General features: G+C 42.6%; 1 pseudogene across 1 annotated transcript; it reads left to right on the top strand.

The window, feature by feature from the left end:
• The first annotated feature begins 4,442 nt into the window (after nt 1-4,442).
• On the top strand, nt 4,443-11,065 carry LOC143851267 (xanthotoxin 5-hydroxylase CYP82C4-like; annotated as a pseudogene). The gene is made up of 2 exons (XR_013236273.1): nt 4,443-5,496; nt 10,329-11,065. The product of XR_013236273.1 is annotated as a xanthotoxin 5-hydroxylase CYP82C4-like (transcript).
• Nucleotides 11,066-14,762: the final 3,697 nt, after the last annotated feature.

The raw sequence follows: 14,762 nt of genomic DNA, 5'->3' as shown, positions 1-14,762 counted from the left end.
AGACCAAGTGCTTGCACTCGAATGAATTTGGGGTTGCTCTTGGGGCCTTTCTCATTCGTAATCAGGCACAAACCTTTGTATCTCTGGTTATCCGTTGCAGACAGAGCATTTGTTTTGGTTCCATGGCGTATCCATGGATGGCGACTCTGAGTTATTTTTAGGTATATCTTGGTTTCGAGCCTTGGCTCCGGATCAAGATGTATCTCATTCATTTTGTATCGCCACTCCTGCTATGCTGTGAGAGTGGCACATATTTTGAGAGTTCCTTGGTAGAGCTCTCCTTCAGATTGTGGAGATCTTTGAGGATTGCAGGGGGGTCTCGCGTCCCTCGTCTCACTCGTCTTCTCGGATCGGGGTCCACACGGATGAACAGAGCGAAGAGTTTGGAGATGTTCTCACGGTCTCCACAGGTAATCACACTTCTCCTCTTGATGAGTGGATTTTAGATTCAGGGTGCTCTGTTCATGTATGCTCCAGGAGGGAATATTTTGATACGTTTTAGGAGACAAGGGCGGGTGTAGTGTTCTTGGGTGACGGGTCTACTTGTGAAGTCACGGGAGTTCGGACGGTGAAGATCAAGATGTTTGATGGAGTGGTTCGTACTTTGGGTGGTGTGGCATATGTCCCAAAGCTACGGAAGAATCTAGTTCTCTTGGTCGGTTGGACTCCAGGGGTTGGAGGTTTTCAGCTGCAGGTGGAGCCATGAAAATCACACACAGTTGTATGGTTCTGATGAAAGGTGAGAAGAGTGGCGGATTGTATCGTCTGGTTGGGGACACGGTGACTAGTGTTCCTAAGATCTCGATAGCTAATTGGAAACGAAGTGGTAGCGCGTGCACACGTAGGGTCTCTTTCGCAGTTAGTACAGAGATAAGTTTCCAGGTTGCGGACGATGGTGAGAGGATGACAATACCTGCGTTGGAGAGGATGGAACGAGATCCCTCTCCAAGTTGACTAGGTGAGTCAACGGGTTGGCAGCTACATATGTGCATTGGCCGTGTTGATCGAATTGGTAGCGTCAGAACCAAGGTGATTCCAGGGTCTGTAGCTGGTACTTCGAAAGGCCAATGGTGGTTTGCGGCAATAGCGGATCTGTGGCGACATCAACTAAAAATCTTCAGGTGACTAGGAAATAAGCCAAGGTGGAGATTGTTGGGAAGTTGCCTTATTTCCCACCTTGTTTCCCACGGTGGATTGGGAAAGCAAAATAGAAACTTTGCCATTTAGGTTTTTGATAAACCTAGGTATATAAATGCCTTTTGTTCACACGAACAGTGTGTGGGAGGCTAGTGTGACTGCAAGAGTGAGTTTCTCTTTGCAGAACGGCAAGAGGTTGGGCGTGAGGTGTGTCGGCTGTCTCAAACCAATGAGAGAGAGAGAGAGAGAGAGAGAGTTTTTCTCTTGGGTTATTTCTCGGAGTTCTCTTGGGTACAGTCTTGGGTTTGAGAAGCATGGAAAGGGTTGCGGGTTTGTGGGTTTGAGAAGCATGGAGTAGGCTTGGCCAAACCAAGTAAACTCTTGGTGTTCATCTTGTGGCTTGTTTGTTTACTTTTACTTTTTCCGTTTAATTTGCACACGATCGGATCGGGTTGCCCGGCGAATTTTCTCAACAAGTGTTATAAGTGTATATAGGTTACAGGTTTTGGGGATTTTTAAAAATTAATAATTTATTTTAAAAAAATATTGAACTATAGATGCGGTCTAGACTGCCTATGTCTTTTCCGTCCGAATAACCATGTTCTCTTACCAAATGAAAGACTTATAGAGGTGGTCTTGACCGCCTCTATAGCCCCATCGACAGCCTCTATAAGTTTATACAGCGGTGGTTATTTCCGCCTCTATCAGTGCTATATACAACAGGGTTATAGCTCGCCGCTATATGAAACAACAACTGCAGAGACACTGACGGGCTCTGAATCGCCGCGCTACAATTTATAGGGGCGGGTGCGTAACTTTATAAAGGCGGTCTTGACCGCCTCTAAAACCCTTGTTTTCTGTACTGCGAATGGGCATTGCCAGCCAACTCAATAAAGTACTAAACCATAAATAAAGCGTACATTAGTGAGAACCAGTGTATGTGATACATAGAAGGTAACATTTACAGTTGGAGGTGTGCGTCGCTATGGTTTGTACATTTGAAACACGGTATAAGGGTGTACAATAAGGTTTTCCAAAATTCTATGACCATCTGGTTTTCAAAATAAGTACCTAAAACTCCAAGTGTCTTTTCACAATTTGAATGTGTGCCAATGCAGACCAAGTGCGAGAATGTTGGCATTTTAAGTGTGGCCCATATTGAGACCCACACATGTTGTGGACACACATTCCCTTTTAAAAACTTGTCCACTTTGAGTTGTATTTGTAAAAGGAGTTTTAGAGATAAATCCCAAGGGATTTTTAATTAAAGATAATTAACATAGCAGAAGTGTGGCGGAATTGAAATTCCTAATTCCCAAACTCTAAAAATATCTGGGTAACCTTGATGAGAGGACACTTAGACTTTACAGATTTAGTTTTCCATCAAAAGAGAGGTCCCTAATCTGAGTAGTGTGTGCCTATGATTCCATCAATCAAGCCCTAAAGTCTTCTTCAGATAAGAAGAACTCTCTTTCTGTGTTCATGAGACGTGTGCAGATCGTGGGTTCGTCGAATAGTTCGAGGGAATTTGCAGTTTCAAGTTCTAATCACCGTGTTCGGAGTTAAGTTCTGCTAATAATTACTTTGTAATTACAGCTAACACATCCAACCATCAGCCTACCATATGATTCAAGCATAAATTCCATTCTGTTTGCATCCTTTGGGAAGATATCTCACTCCAACTAGCTTAATAACAAGATCCATAGACTCCAAGTAACACTTGGGCAACCTTAATGTTCTGAACTGTTAATTTTCATATCATTTCTTCAATGGATCTTCTATGGTTTCACATTTTTAGGTGATAATATATTATCTTGCAATGCCACAAGCCCCAAGTAACACTTCTAGGCCCCCCGTGTAGATGAAAATTGTTTAATCATGCGAATATATAGCCGAATCGCTCCGACAATTAGCGGCGTCAACAAAAAAAAATGCTGGTAATTATATATACACTGCCGGTAAAGATTACACCGGCAATTTTAAGAAAACAAAACGGAAATCAATCGTTTTTAGAACTTAGTTAGACAGGCGAATTATTATTTTACTAAATGTCTTTTTCTGTTATAACCACCGTATAAAAAGTTAGGATCATCCTATCGAGGAGATTTTATGATCACACCTATCTACGTTAGGGCCCAACAAATGAATGGTTTGTTGGGCCCTACTTTTTTTTTTATTGGCTGCGGTCGACCATATAAATTATCCCTATTATATTGTTGCTTAAAATAAAACCCTGAGCTTGTGGTAGCTCAACGAGGTGCATTAGTCAAATAAACTATCTCGTGGGCTCATGCTTGCGTATCTCTCTTTTATGATAGAAAGAGAAGTGTGGGCAAGAATTTATATGATGGGTGGCCTTGAAAACAGTGAAGTCTAAAAAGAGTAGGTATGGCGCACTTTTTTTTATGATCCAAACCGTTCATCTATTTGGGCACAACGTAAATGGGTTGTGCCCCAAAAATCATTTCCATAGGATGATCCTAGCCCTCCGATCTGCAGAAAATTCCATAAATGATTTTTGGAAATCTCCATATTCAGATCAATTCAGATCGGAGGTTTAGGCTCATCCTATGGAAATGATTTTTGGGGCACAACCTATTTACGTTGTGCCCAAATGGATGAACGCTTTGGATCATACAAAAAAGTGGGCCGTACCTACTTTTTTAGACTTCACGTGTTTTCACGGCCACCAATCATATAAATTCTCCTAAAACAATCTAGTCACTTAGCTTCTGAAAGATGCTCTATAAAATCAAGTTGAAAAAACCAAGTCGTAAAAGGGCGTCATTATCTTGCTTTTAGTTTTGAGTGTTTACTCAACACTGATAAAACAGAGCAACCACATGTTAATGTACTGTTTTTCTACACCTGAACCATAGCCACATCTTCCTCTATGATTCTTACCTTCCAATGTGATATAACCATTGGTTTTAAATTTCGACCGAAGTCCGAAATTTCGGATACCGGTGGGGACCGAAATCGAAATTTTCCAAAATTCAATTTTTCGCAATTTACCAAATTTCGGTAATTTCGGTTTAATGACATTTTTTTTTTTTTAAAGTGTTACAAAATTTCGGCTGAGATTTCGGAATTTCAGTCCGGAATTTGGAACCAAATTACCAAATTTCAGGCCGAAATTTCGGGTTTTGGTGGGTCCGAAACGGTTACCGAAACCGAAATTTTAAACCATGGATATAACCATATAACCCACCTAACAAATGAACATATTTTCTTGCCCTCCCCGTTAATCTTTGACCTGACAGTGACAAAACAGAGCCACCACATATTTATGTACTGTTTTTCAAGACCTGAACCATAGCCACATCTTCGTCTATGATTCTTATCTTCCAATATGATATAACCGTACACCTAAAAAATGAACATATTTTCTTTCCCTGTCCGTTAATCTTTCACCCAGCTATGGATTTTCTTCTCCCACTGCAAGCTCTAACTGGGTTTATTGCCTTTGTTATTTTCTACTATCTATGGATGGCAAGGACCAAGACTAACAAGAGTAAGAGCAAGGAAGCTCCTCAACCAGCTGGAGCATGGCCTATAATAGGCCACCTCCATCTCCTCGTAGGCCACAAGCCACTGTTTCGAACATTTGGAGACATGGCAGATAAGTACGGCCCAGCCTTCATGATACGCCTTGGAATGCGTCGCGTACTTGTTGTGAGTAGTCCAGAGCTCGCAAGAGAGTGCTTCACTACCAATGACTAGGTTCTTGCTAGTCGCCCCAGAAGTGCAGCTGCCAAGTACATGGCCTACGATCATGCCGTCTTTGGCCTCGCACCATACGGGCCCTATTGGCGTGAGAATCGCAAGATTGCCACCCTCGAGCTTCTATCCAACCGAAGACTTGAGTTGCTCAAGAATATCCGAGTCACTGAAGTTGATTTATGCATTAAAGAGTTATATAAACTTTGGGTGAAGAACAATCAGAATCCAGTGAAAGTTGATATGAAGCGATGGTTCAAAGACTTTACTTTCAATGTGGTGGTCATGATGATTGCCGGAAAACGATATTTCAGGGATGACGCTTCCGACAACGACCATGATGCGAGGCGATTTCAGAACGCAACCGATCAATTGATGCATCTGTTTGGGGTCTTTGAAGTGTCGGATGCACTTCCTTTTCTCGAGTGGATGGATTTGCAAGGGCACTTGAGAGTCATGAAGAAGACTGCTAAGGAACTTGATTCTTTCCTTGTAAGTTTCCTGGAGGAACATCGCCGGAAGAAACTCTCCGGCGAAGCTGAAGGTGATAAAGACTTCATGGATGTGATGCTATCAATCCTAGAAGGTGCCCAATTTCCCGGCTATGATGTTGATACGGTCATTAAGGCAATGTGCCAGGTAATGATGTCTACTAAGCCACAACTTTTATTTTGTAGTTTTTCATTTGAGTTATGGTATTGGGTTGTGAAAAAACGCTTCGATCGGAAGCAACCTGGTTACTATACTGGTTTTTCTCATCGCGTCTACTATGGAAGTAGGCTTTACTCTGAAACACGTGAATCTTTGTGTCTTCATGTGTTTGCTTGTGTATGTATTATTGTACACCCTTCTCTCTTTTTCTAAGATCATAACCCTCTTCAAAATCCGAATACGAAAATAAGCCCTAAAACCCCTTATACAAAGTGGGTCAAAACAAGCTTACCCAAACTGGGCTGACCTCAAATAACAGGCCGGGCCACTTCCAGGTGATTCAAGAGACCTAAGTCAACATATTGCCACTCATAAAACTCATAAAATTAGGCATCCGACACACATCATTCTTCCTATGTGCTCAAGGATAGCATCAAGCTAGGGTTGACAAACACCCTTCAGATCGGACTCACCCATGTATAGGTAACGATCCATTTGGATCCCTTATAAGTTGGATTTTATTGGTTCGGCGGGCTTCTGGGATCCTACTTTCTGAGTCCGTGACACGATCCGTTTATAATTGGACCAATCATTGGAATGTCATGGGTCCTTCTTACATGGTACACGATTAGGGCATAGGGTTAGGAGAGGAAAGAGGGAGTAAGAGAGAATGAAATAATCATCAAAACATAATGTGTGAAAAAGAAATGCTGTTTGTGTTTTTTATTATAATTTTTAATGTTACTGAAATACCCTCATAAATATGAAGGGTTTTTTTTTTGGAATGTCATGGGTCCTTCTTTGATAGCTGCTTGCCGCTCAGAGGCGAAGTGTCTCTTCTTTTGCTTGATTGGTTTACAAGTTGGGCCTACGCTACCTCTGGATCAATGCCTGGCATATCGGTCGGAGTCCATACGAAGACATCGGCATTACTCTTGAGAAATTGGATCAAGTGACTTCTGACTTCTTCGTCTAACGACGATCCTATTTGCACGGTTTTTCCAGCTTGATCCTCGAGTAATGTGATTTGAACAAGTTCTTCTGCTGGCTCATTGACGACTGCTTGGGCTTCATCGCGGAGGTCTAGCATTTTGATGGGCATTGCTTCCGACGATCTCTTTCCCTTGAGAGCGGTAGCATAGCATTTTCTAGAGTGAGTTTGGTCGCCCTTTACTTCGCCGGGCCCTCTCAGGGTTATGAATTTCATCTTTTGGCGATAAGTTGAAGGTATTGCTCTCAGCAGATTCTGTCCGGGTCTCCCCAAGATTGCGTTGTATACGGAAGGGGTGTTCACTATCAAGAAGTCGATCATGGCTGTGGCTCGCGGCAGTGCATTTCCCACGAGGACAGGCAATTCTATAGATCCTACCACTTTGACGACCTCCTCAGTAAATCCATATGGTTCTGTGGTGGAAGGTTTTAGGAGATCGTCCTTGATGCCCAGCTGTTTGAGGGCGTGATGGTATAAGATATCGGCGGGGCTTCCATTGTCAACTAAAATCTTTGGTGTTTCAAAATTGGCGATCAACATGGTGATAACCAGTGCATCGTTGTGTGGCAAGATAATGTCATTCAAATCAGCGTCGGAGAATGAAATCGTGTTCTCCACTTTCAACTTCTTGTCAGGAACATGCATAGAGTTGACTTGGCGAGCATAAGCCTTTCGAGCAGCTGAGGAGCTACCCCCAGCGGTTGGCCCTCCAACTATGGTCGTAACGACCCCAGTTAGTTCAAAAGATGGCTCTATTCCTAGAGGACTTGCCGGGGCTGGAGATTTTGCTCGGCTTCCCTCGACGGGGACCTTTGAGGACTTCCTCCTCTGGGTAGAATGGGCGCTCTGGATTCTTTTCTGTCTTGGTCTCCATCCTTTTCATATTTTCTTAGATGGCCCCGCTTAATCAACCGTTCGATTTCCTCTTTCAAGTGTCGACACTCGTTGGTGTCGTGCCTGTGGTCCTTGTGGTATCTGCAGTATTTGGATTTGTCTCTCTTGTTGCCTTTGCTCAACATCTTGGCTGGCCATTTGAGGAAGTCTTTATCCGTTAGGCTGCTAAGATTCCGGCCCTAGAAGTGTTGAGCGGGGTATAGCTCTCCTCTCTTCGATGTGGGCTTCTATGCTTTCAGGGTGGCCCATCTTCTTGCCTGTGCTTTTGGTTTGATGCTTGTCCATTCCGGTCTGATTGGCTACCATGCCTAATATTCAGGGAGGTCACTGTGTCTTCCACCGAGATGTATTTTTCCTACTTCGCAATTAGATCGGCTAAGGTTGTTTGTGCCTTCCGCGCTATTGATCGTTTGAAGTCATCTGACTTGGTTCCTGACAGCAAAGCATTTACGGCTGCTGATGGGTCCAAGTTAGATATCTGCAAGGCTTCCTTGTTGAACCAGCGTATAAAATCTCTCAAAGATTCATCGCGTTCCTGCTTCAGCGCCATGAGTGATGCGGCCGTCTTCTTAGGTCGACGACTGCTCATGAAGTGCTGAACCAAGTTGTCCGCGAGGTCTTCGAATGAGTTAATGGAGTTTGGCTTTAGGGTTGCATAACAATCTCTGGCAGCATCTACCAGAGTGGTCGGGAATGCCCTGCATACGAATCTATCTGAGACCCTATGCAACAGCATCATCGTTCTGAAGGTCTCTAGATGGTCCACATGATCGGTTGTTCCGTCATATCGTGGGGTTGGGGGCATTTAGAAATCTCGGGGAGTAGGTGCATTCAAGATGTCTTCTGTGAATGGAGGTTTGTTATTGAAAGCCTTGAGGTCGGGATTCTTATTGGCTCTAGATAACTCTTTGATTTGATGATCAATTTCCTCGAGTTTGCGTTCTACACGCTCATCCTTTTTATCTTCTTTTCTCTCTCGGCACCTTTTATGTTCTTGCAGGGGACTAGAAGTGGAGTCTGATCGACTCTCGGACCTACTCCTCCTCTCTTGGAGCTTCCTCTGGCTTGCGATATTCTTTAGTCCCGGCTGTCGGTTCACCGATCTCGATCGGTCTCGTCGGTGATTTCGGCTTGGCGACGCAGATCGCTCTCGACGTTTGTTTCGACTCACCGAAGGAGACCGGTCACGACTATGCCTGGAATATAGGTTGGACGATTATGGATGGGATTTGGAAAAGTTATGTGGCTCTTTGTGTCCGCGAGACATTCCTTCCTTTTGCACGCTCTGCTCTAGGGATCGTGGACGCGCCAGAGGAGGGTTGGTGAGAATCCTGACCTGCTTAGTCAGATCGGCGACTTGTTGTATCATTTGGTTGAATTGCTCCATTGGGAGCTGCACGACTGGTCCGGCCGACCGGTGCTCTTCTAGCTTCTGATCCTCTGAACGGACCTCAGCCACAACCTGGGAAGCTAGACGGCTGCTCTTAGAAGGAACGCTAGGAAGCGGGGGGGTCTCTAGGTGGTTGCTGAGAGTGAGCCCCTCTTCCTGAACCCGAACGGTTGCTCTTCTTGCCTGCCATGTGGGAGATTGGGGATAGCCTTTCGTTCGAGTCCCACGGATGGCGCCAAACTGTCGTTGTAAAAAAACAGTTAATGTGAGGTAGCAGTTCAGGAAAGGCAAACCTGATCGAGTTATGATTGGGTTTTTGGAATGAATGTTAGTCTGATCATCCAATAAAGGGGGGCTACGCACTAAGATGAGTCATGCACAAGGTAGCGCCCGATCAGAAGGCCAACCCAGGGGATAGTCCCTGGACGGGCCCTCCGATGCTTAAGTCAGTATATGACATCATCTACAGGCTGTACAAAAATAATAATGAACATTGATTTCTTGGGTTTTTGACGCCTTACCTTTGAGGATGGCTATTTATAGTAGGTGGGTGCAGTTGATTTACCCTTTTGTCCCTTCGACAGGTGGCATCCCATGATTGGGTAGAGTGTGAGTTTTTTCCCCTGTCTTTTAGGGTTAATCTTTTCACTGCCCCTGTTGCGGGGATAATTAGGGTATATTGTTTGAGGACACGTGTCACCATTTGACTGGACAATCGGTTTTAGGCCCCATCAGGCTCTGATACCACTTTGTTGATTTTTATGAACAAAAATACAAATCAAGAAGAGAATAAAACAAGCTTTTTCTTGAAGCTAAGAACACAAGATACAGTGGACCATTTTTTTTTCCTTTCACTTCTTTTCTTATCATCATTCCAGTTGTTTCACACTTTCATAATTCTAGTTAAACTCTAAAACAGTATGACTTGATAGACTCTATTACCTATAAAATGGCTATAGGCAAGAAAACACACTTTTCATACGTCCAACACTTGGATAACATCAAACAGCTTCTAGATGATCTAAAAGATAAAGTTAGCCTGGATGGGCCCAGAATTACGTATTCCCAGAAATTGCCTTCTTTAATGTGAGTTTTTATTGAATGCCCGCGTGTAGTTGCACGTATTTTTCAAGAGCATATTGGAGCCCACCTTGCTCGAAGATTTTAACGTTCATTTGGATGGCTCCCACCTAAATATGTTGTGCCTCAAAAAATCATCTCCAAAGAGGACCATACAGATGTAGGACGTGACAATATAAAAGTCAATAGATCAGAGGGAGAGCTGGACATTGGAGCCAACTTATTTATGTTGGGATCTTCAAGCAAGGAGGGCTTCACTATACTTTTTGAAAAATACATACAAGTACCCGCGGACTTCTATATATATAAACTCCTTTCAAAAACCGACTTTCTAAGTTGTCTACTTGTGTTAAACTAATCCATATACCACAAGATATTTACATTCGCTGCTGTGGTGTGCTCATTTGAACTTGTAAGTAATTTTAACTGTTACTGAATTGACCTCCCATTGCCAATCTTTTGCAGATTTTGATAATAGGTGGCACAGACACCACGTCGATGACTCTAACATGGATACTCTCCTTGCTGCTCAACAATCCCCATGTATTAAAAAGGGCACAAGACGAGTTGGACCTCCATGTTGGAAAGAATAGACAAGTAGACGAACAAGATATCAAGGAACTCGTGTACCTCCAAGCTATTGTCAAGGAAACAATGCGCCTCTACCCTGCGGTCCCAATGGCAATACCCCACGAGGCTATCGACGATTGCTACATTGGTGGTTTCCACATCCCGGCAGGTACACAAGTATTTGTGAACCTGTGGAAGGTGCACCATGATCCACGTGTGTGGTTGGACCCAGTAGATTTCCGACCTGAGAGATTTCTAACCCGCCACATTAATATGGATTTGAAGGGTCAGGATTTTGATTACATCCCTTTTGGGTCGGGCAGGCGATCGTGTCCGGGGATGTCGTTAGCTTTCCATGTCATGCACTTGATGCTTGCTCGTCTGCTTCATAGCTTCGACATGGTCACCCCCTCAAATGTGCCTGTGGATATGAGTGAAGACATAGGCATATCATTAACTAAAGCAACTCCACTAGAAGTACTCTTCACCCCTCGCCTCCCTTCCAAGCTTTATTAAGTAGCATAATTGTGGTGCCTGAACAATAATAGTTTGGATTCAGTTAGTTGTGTATTTACTAGTACATTGTAGTATGTCGCTATAAATAAAAATTTTATTTCAAAGAGGGTACGCTACACAGACGAATAGTTGGTATTATGAAAATTAAAATTAAAATTAAATAGAATTCTAGATTTACACCCAAACTCTTAATTACCCTTATATCTGATTATTTTTTAACCTAGAAAACAATGCAGACTTGGGGCAGACATTAGAATTATCTAAATAAAAGAGGAGGTCATTTCTCCTAGCCTCATAATGCTAGATAGAAAGTGCATCTACAACGGTACAATTATGCTTTTTAATAAGGAAAAATTGTCAACGGGTGACACGGAAATGATAAAATTGTGGATGGGTGACACCCTTTTGAAACCTTGTGAACGGAGGTCAAAACACCTTTTTTTTACATGGCCTTTTACCTAAATACCCCTCAGGGCAAAAAGAACAAGTTAGAGTATAAAGTCCTCTCTCTTACTTTTCACCTACCAAATTTTACCGCCTATCTCCTGCAGATTTCCCCATTAACTCATGAAACCCACCAAGTGGAAGTAAAGGTTAGTAGCTTATCTACCCTCTTAGGGTTTGTGCTTCTATTAATGTGTTTGATAACCGTTATTGTGTCTGAACCCTGTCTTTGTTGTGTGTGATAACCCTGTCTTTATTGTGTTTTATAACCCTGTCTTATAACCCTTTTAAAATGGTGGCGTAGGGCTTGTGCTTCTATTACCTTTGTAACCGTTCTTATAGAGTTGCTACAAGTGAGTTGAACCACTTCTAGAGTTGGTACCCTGCTGATAGAGTTGCTACCAGTGTTTGATGACCCGAATATAGATGGTTTATGTAAACCCTTTTGTACATGAATCACAATTTTTTGCACTTGATAATCCCTTATCTATTGTTGCTAACCCCCATTTATTTACCTGATAAACCTATTCTGACACTTGATACAACCCGGGAGAGGCTTGGTATCCCCGTTGGAGAGGGTTGAAAAGCCCTTGTACATTCTTGGTAATTCCCCTTTTATGTACTTCGCAATCCCTTTAGGTACTTGAAAACCCCATTGTGTAGAGAGTTGAAAACCCCTAATTTGCTACTTGATAATCCTTTACAGAATCCTCTGTACGGACTTGAAACCCCTATTAGGTACTTGATAATCCCTTAGACCACCTTGTGTACTGACTTGCAAACTCCCATTGAAGTAGTAAAACCCTCCTTTAGAGTCCATAACCCCATTTATGAACTTGATAACCCATTGTACACTTGAATACCCCTCAAGGAGAGATGAAAAGCCCCTTTTAGCAACCACTTGATAACCCCCTTCAGAGACTTGATAAACTCTGTTTAGAACCCCTGTTTACAATTTTAGAAAAATGTCCGAAACAATGGTTTCTCTTCTTTTACACTATGAAGGAGATTTGAAGGATGATGTTTCTTAGGAATATGTCGGAGGAAAGAAGACATTGTTATCGGTCAGTTGTGGAAGCAATTTCGACGAATTTCAAACTACAATCTAAAGAAGAATTGGTGTTATGGAAAGGCAGGTTTTACTATCGATAAAATGTCGATACGTTGTCAATCCATATATAGTCACTTTAATCGACGTCGATGATGATGATGTTCTTCAAACAATGTTGAGGATGTTTCACAGATACATGTTCAATTCTGTGATGATATACATAACGAAGAGCATAATTCACAATGGTATTAATTCTTTAAATTCGCCAATGCTTTCCCCAAACAATCTTTGTACTAGTAGACCCTTTCTTAATCGTAGCATTCCTTCTACTTCGATTCCGTCCCAAAAACGTCCGCGTTTTGAAGTGGACTTGCAAAAAGACTACGAAAGTGAATTTAATGGGAGATATGTAAGTGAAGAGATCGGAGGTGCTCCAGCAGAACCCGGCCTAAGGTGTTGTAGTTCTTTAGCAATCTTTCAAAACTTTCATATTTCAATTTATGAATTAATCATATGGATCGAACCTGATTATATATTGCCGAACTATGCATGTCTCAAATTGACTTAAATGAAACATTGGCAAGTGATTTGCATGCCAATCATGTTACTGGAGGTATCGATGACTTCCAAAATGTGGGAGATCTTGAAGTGGACTTCAGTAATATTTTTGAAGATGGTTTCTATGTGAGGGGTTTAGATTTAGAAGAAGAAAGAAACGATGATGATAATGACGATCATAGTGATGATGATTACTATAACGATGATGAGGAGGAGGAGGAGGATGACGATCATGGAAAGATCGGTGTTAGTCTATGCGGTCAGCCTATCAATGCGGATTCTCCTATCAGAGGGGGTTCTCAACCAGTTCTGACTGACAGTAGCGGCCAATGGAAGCAGATGGGATGTTTGTTGGGGCCCATGATGTCAATGCTAATAGTCTTCAGTTTGAGCAGTTAACGGTTGGGGCAATATTTTCTAACATGCAACACTGCAAGAAGGTTGTGAAAGAGTTTGCTATTCGACAAAGGTTTATGTTCGTGAGGTCAAAGTCAATACCGAAGAAGTATGCTGTTCGATGCAAGGTAGAGGGTTCCAAATAGCATATAACGAGTACTAATCATATGACTTGTGTGTTAGTGAAGTCGTTTGTCATCGACCATACGTGTACAACTCAATTAAGGGGCAATGATCACCCTCTTGTCACAGCAGCTTGGGTTGCTCATACATGTTTACGCTTATTTTCTCGCCTAGATGATGTGAGGACGAGGATCATATGAGAATATATCAAGATGCATTGGGGTATAACCATAAGCTATTGGAAAGCGTACAACGTGATGAACATCATACTTGAGATTAAGTGTGGGAATGTGGATGACGCTTATCAAATATTGCCTACACTTGTAGTTCAGATGATGAGAAGAAATCCCGGCACCTATCTGCGTGTTTCTAGAGCCAGAGATTTCGACCAAGGGGAGATGATAGATTTGTTCCCTTATTTTGGACATTTTGTCCCAGCATACGGTCTTTTCATCGAACACTCAGACCTATAATTTTGGTTGATGGGACACATCTGCGAGGGAAGAGAGATTATTTTGAAAAGCCGTACGGATTTTGAGAGAGAGTGTGTTCAGAGAAACAATGGAGAAGATTAAGATGAGGAATGAACGTGCACACAAGTGGATAAGTGACATTGCGAAGGAACACTGGGCTAGTTTTTATTTTATGGGGGATAAGTATGTTGTATTGACTGCCAGTAGATCGGAGTGTTTCCATGCTGTCCTGAAAGATGCGAGAAGATTGCATATTGCATCATTGGTAAAGCACACTAGACATCAGACTACTGACTTCATTCAAAAGCGTTAAAAATTGGGTCATAGTTGGCAAACAAAGTTGACTCATTACGCAGAAGAACGTATGACATTAGCGAGGGAAGAAAGCCGCCAGTATACAGCTTATCGAGTTGTGCTTCATGAATGTGAAGTACGGTCCCTTGAACATACAAATGGCGTAAACTTGCAACTTCGTACCTGTAGTTGTCATGCATTCCAACGATTTGGACTTCCGTGCGGACATGCCTTGGCAGCCATTGGCATCACAAAATTCTATGTGTACGATTACTACGAGGAATAATTTCATGTAGAGAGATATTGGCATACGAATGCTGAGGTTTTGCACCTGACACTAGATAGGACCCAATGGGAATTAAATCATGAATCATTGATGACAATATTACCGCCGATTGCAAAGCGACCACCCGGAAAGCCGCGTACGAGGCGAACGGATCGCGAATTCAAAAGGTGGATTACATTACAAATGCA

The sequence above is a fragment of the Tasmannia lanceolata genome, unplaced genomic scaffold, assembly GCF_043159265.1.
Source record: "Tasmannia lanceolata isolate RefF3 unplaced genomic scaffold, GAP_Taslan_0.1 ptg000018l, whole genome shotgun sequence".
NCBI classification, from domain to species: domain Eukaryota; kingdom Viridiplantae; phylum Streptophyta; class Magnoliopsida; order Canellales; family Winteraceae; genus Tasmannia; species Tasmannia lanceolata.
Note: the sequence above shows the minus strand (reverse complement) of the source record. Positions and strands in the feature narration are given on the sequence as shown.